The sequence below is a fragment of the Vicugna pacos genome, unplaced genomic scaffold (genome assembly GCF_048564905.1).
Source record: "Vicugna pacos unplaced genomic scaffold, VicPac4 scaffold_20, whole genome shotgun sequence".
NCBI classification, from domain to species: domain Eukaryota; kingdom Metazoa; phylum Chordata; class Mammalia; order Artiodactyla; family Camelidae; genus Vicugna; species Vicugna pacos.
The window spans coordinates 71,450,920-71,456,686 of NW_027328741.1; positions in this window are offsets into that span (position 1 = coordinate 71,450,920).

The window sequence follows — 5,767 nt, forward strand, 5'->3', positions numbered from 1 at the left end:
TTATTCTTTAAATTCCATATATAAATTATATTATATACTTTTGACTTTATCTAAGTTACTTCATTAAGCACAATATTTTCTAGGTCCATTCATGATACTGAAATAGTAATGTGTTATGCTTTCTCATAGCTGTGTAATATTCCATTGGATATTTAAAGAAACATCATATATTCTTAAGTCCATAGTCTACTTTGGACACTTGGATTACTTCCCTGTCTTTCATAAAATAAACAGTGCTGTTGTGAATTTTGGTTCTTCTAAATTTAGGGTGTTTTCCACAGATTTTTCCAAGGAGAGGTAATACTGGGTCATATGGTAGTTAACTTGTTAGTTTTTAAACAAATCTCAATACTGTTTTCCATAGAAGATATACCAATTTACATTCAACCAAGAGTATACAAGAGATTTGTTACCTCCACATCGTGTCCAACACTTACTATTTGTAGAGTTTTTGATAATAGCCATTTGACTAGTGTGAAGTGATACCTCATTGTGGTTTTGTTTTGTAATTACCTATTAAATAGAAATGTTGAGCAACTTTATCACTTGCCTGTTACTCATCTGTATGTTTTCATTGGAAAATTAGTAAGTCAGGTACTCTGCTCTTGTTTTCGATTGGGTTTTTGTTTTTCACCTTGAGTTGTGTAACATAAATCCATGTTACATCTACTAACCTACATCTATTAATCCCTGCTCACTTGCATTGTTTGCAAACATGTTCTCCAAATACACAGGCAGCGTTTTCATTTCATTGATAGTGTCCTTAGCTGTGCAGAAATTTTCAAGTTTGTTTAAGTCCCACTTGCTTATTTTTTCTTTTATTTCTTTTGTCTTAGGAGACTGATATAAGAAAATATTCCTATGAAATATATCCAATAGGGTATCACCTATATTCTCTTCTGGCAGTTTTATAGTATCAGGTCTTTCATTTAGCTCCTTGATACACTTGGAGTTTATTTTTGTATATGATGTCAGGGAATGCTCTAATTTCACTTTTACATGTAGATGTCCAGCTTTCCCAACACCATCCATTGATGAGACTTTCTTTTCTTCATTGTGTATTCTTGCCTATTTTAGCATAGATTCATTGCTCATAGGTGTGTGGAAATATTTCTAGGCTCTCTATCTAATTTTATTGATTATATCTCTGTGTCAATGAAATACTGTTTTTATTACTGTAGGTTTTAAGAATAGTAAGGTATCCAGGAGGATTATACCTCCAGATTTGTTGTTTTCCGGTTCTGTGGAAAAGACTGCAGCTTCGTAACAGGTATTGCACTAAATCCTTTGGTTTCTTTGTGTAGTACGGCCATGTTAATAATATTAACTCTTTGAATCCAAGACCACAAGACATCTTTCCATTTCTTGAGTCATTTTTGATTTCTTTGTCAATATTTTACAATTTTCAGTGTGTAGATTTTTCACATATATGGTTACATTTGTTCCAAGATATTCGGGGGAATGTGGTTTTAAATATTATTGCTTTCAACGTCCATTTTATGGTATCTCATGATTAATATGGAGAAATGCAAGAGACTTCTTTACATTAATCTTGTACCCTGTTCCGTTGATGAAATTATTTATTGTTCATAATAGTCAGTGTGGAGCCCTTAGGTCTTTCTATGTAGATTGTTATGCCATCAATACTGGTGACAATTTTGCCTCTTTCTTTCCATTTTGTGTTTCTTTTTCTTCTTTTTCTTTTCCTTTTCCTTTCTTCTATTACTATTGAACAGAAGTGGTGAGATTAGGAATCCTTTTCTTGTTCCCGAATTTACACAGAAGGCTTTCAGCCATTCCCCTGGGTACTATAAATTGTTATAAATGGCCTTTAGTATGTTGAGAGATGTTCCCATTGTACTCACTTTCATGAGAATTCTGATCATGATGTATGTTGAATTTTGTCTATTACTCTTTTGTGTGTATTGAAATGGTCCTGTGAATTTTGTCCATCCTTTATTAAATATGTTTCATACTGATTGACTTGTGTATGTTGACCCATCCTTGTGACTCTGGAAGGAATCCAAATGATCAACGTTTGTAATCCTTTCTATGTATTGCTGGATTAATTTGTTGAAGTGTTTCGAGTATTTTTGAATCTATATTCATCAATAATATTGGATTTTCATTTTCATTTTTTTTTTGGTTGTGTCTTTGACTGGTTTTGTTATAAGGGTAATGGTGGCCTCATAGAATAACTTTGGGAATTTTCTTTCCTCCTTCATTTTTTTGAAATAGTTGTGACAAAAGAGGTTTTAGTGAAGGCATCCAGGCATTTTGTTCAAGGGGTATTTTTAAAATTATAGATTTTATTTAACTTATACTGATTGCTCTTTTCAAGTTTTCAGATTTCTCTTTATTCAGTGTTGGCAGGCTGAACGTTTCAAGTAATTTGTCCATTTCTTTAATGTCATCCAGTTGGTTGACACGTAACTGCTCAGAATGCTTTCATAAACTTTGTTTGTATTTCTGTAATATCAGATATTATTTCTACTGTTTCATTTATTATTTTTTTGGGTCCACACTCTGTTTTTCTTGATAAACCTGGCTAAATGCTTATCAATTTGTTAATATTTTTAAGAAAAAAAAGCTGTTGATTTTATGATTTTTAATTTATTTTTAAATTTTTATTATATTTATTTTCAAACTAATCATTAAAGATTTCACGTTCTACTGCCTTTGGGTTTTGTTTGATCTTATTTCTCGTTATTTTGGGTGGTAAGCTTGGTCCTTTGTGTGAGGTTTTTCTTTTTCTTTATAGAAGGCCTTAATTTTTCTAAACTCCCTCTTAGATTTCCCTTTGCTGTATTCCATACATTTTATGAAGCTGTGATTTCATTGTAATTTGTTTCCAGGTATGAATTTATTGCCTCTTTGATTTCATCATTGACCTTGTTTTATTTTATTTTTTTAAAGGATGTGGTTTAATCTCATGTTTGTGCTTTTACTGTTCTTCTTTCTATAGTTGATGCAAATTTTCATAGTTTTGTGTATGGAAAAATACTTGCTGTAAACTGTATTTGCTTAAAGTTCCTGAGGCTCTTTTCATGACATAATTTGTGGTTAGTTCCTTAGAATACATTCTATGCACACTTGAGAAACTTATGTGTTCTCCTTTACTGATGCGGTTTCCAAAAGCTCATTTAGGTTCAAATGATCTAAAATGTCATTAAGACCTCTGTTTCCTTACAGATATTCTTTCTGGGTGATATGGTCTTCAGAATAGTGAGGTGTTAAACCCATCTACTATTATTATTTATAATGAATTAAATACTTCATGTCTACTAATGTTTTTCTTATAATTATGATCTACAGAGTTTTGTCCATATATAATTTTATCAGTGTAATACTCTATTTTTACATTGATCTCTTTTTCTTTATTTAATCTCATATTTATCTTTCATTGTGAAACTTATTTTAAAACATATTTTGAATGATTTGAACATTGCAATCTGCACTTTCTTGTCATTTCCATGAAATATCTCTTCCATTTAAAGATGTAATAAATCTGGTAGCAGAAAAGGAAGAAAGAAAGAAGAAAAGGCAAAACAGTTTGGGACAGATTCCACAGGGAGGGAGCTACAAAGAAGGACTGGCACTCATTCACTGGGTCTCCCCTCTCCAACTGAGAGGTTGGCAGGAAGGAGGGGTAGCCTCCAAGCCTTGAATCTGTACAGACAATAAGTTGAGTGACAGAACTAAGTAAACAGGCACAGACACCCAGCACAAGATGCAGCCCAGAGGCTGGGGCAGGGCCATGCTGCACGAGTTGGGTCGAAGTTGGGGATGGAAGCACTGATGCAGTCTGGGGGAATAGATGCGGCTGTTTACCATGGCTGTGGGTGCACAGGGCAAAACAACCTGGGCCCCCCATAAAACAACAGGGCAGATGTGCCCTTTGGGGGTAAGGGTGCATAACTTTCACTGAAAATCCACAAAAGTTTCAACGTGAAGTTACCTGGGGCTCAGACACAGCCACCATACCTTCCGGTGCTTTGCACCAAGGCAGCAGAGGGAAGAAAGTCTGCATCCACGTCTAAGGATTTAGAAGTCTTAAGGGCCAGAAGGAGACTTCTCTGCAGCCTGAGGCAGATAGGATCTTTCTGTCCTCGTTCCTCAGAGAACTTGCTTCACCAAGACAAACAAGGAGCTGGGTTTTGGGCCATACCAGAGACAGGGTGGTTCCTCAATCTTCCCTGAGCCCACTTCCAGTGTGCAAACCTCAGGCAGAGCGTACAGTGTCACAGAGCAATGGAGCGACTGGCACCCTGATGGGGCGTGTGGCCCCCCACATTTTGGGCTGGAACGCAGCCCCTGACCATGGTGCTGGGAGAGGGCATGATGCACACTCCTGCCTTGTCAGTCTGCAACAACTGACTGCAGCATCAGGCAGGGCATTGACAAGCAGGCCTCAATAAAGAGAGCTGCTCCAGTTGCAGTGTTGGGTGTTGGAGCGATCTGCTTGCTGACAGGCACTGGGAGAAGCACAAATGAGGGCTCCAATGGAGGGCCTCTGAAAACAGGAAAATGAGCTTCCAAAACAGGATGAATACAGAAAGACTTCACATTAAATGTACAGTCTCCTGGAGGACAAAGACACCCCCTTGTTTTAACCTGTTTTTACCTGTTCCATTTTCTATTACACTCTTAATGTTTACTTCTTATTTAATTATATATAACCCCATTTTAATCCCTTTGAAATTTCTAAAAATATTTTTATTATTATTTTTCAAAACTCTGCTTCAACTTGCTTTCTAATATTCATTATACAATGTCTTCAAAGCTTTATTTCTCCCTTTTTTAAAATTTTTATCTCTCTCTCTCTCTTTTCTCTTTTCCAAGTTGTATTACTACATAGGCATTAGTTATATATACTCCTTTAGGACCAGAGTAGATAACTGATACTCCATAAACTACAGTGCCAGAGAGGTAGTAGAAAGATGAAGAAGCAGAGAAACCATTCCTAATGAATAGAACAAGAGAAATCCCCTGTAAGAATGATCAGTGAAATACACATTGATACCCTAAAAGATCAAGATTTCAAAAATGGAGTGATCAAAGTACTGAATGAAATAAAACAGATAGTGTTTAGAGACACAAAATATGTCAAAAATGAAATGGAAGCTATAAGGAAGAGCCGAGTAGAATAGGTAAACCCGTTGACTGAGATGAAGAAAGTTTTAAAGGTGTAGCAAAGCTGAATATATAACACAGAATAACGAATTAGTGAGTTAGAATACAGGACAATAGAAAGCACCCAATCAGAAGAGCTACAAGAGAAACAACAAGAAACAAATGAAAAAAGCATAAGGGACCTACGGGGTAATAGAAAGCATGCCAAACTTGACATGATAGAAGTCCCAGAAGGGGAAGAAAGATCAAAGGGTATTGCAAAGTTTTTTGTAGAAATCACGACTGAGAACTTCCCAAACTTAAAAAGGAATCAGATATCCAATACAGGAAGCTCAGTGTGTCTCAAACAGGAAGAACCAAAATACACCCATACCAAGACATATAATTAAGATGGCCAGAGTCAAGGATAATGAAATGATTCTAAAGACAGTAAGAGAATAGCAAAGAGTGAGTTACAAGAGAATCCCCATAAGGCTCCCAGCTGAGTTTGCTACACAAATACTACAGACCAGAATGGAGTGCAAGATATATTCAAAGTCCTGAATGAAAAAAAATGTATACCCAGAGTATATAAGCAGCTCATTCACCTGAATAAGAAAAAATAAACAACCCAATCCAAAAATGGGCAGAAAAC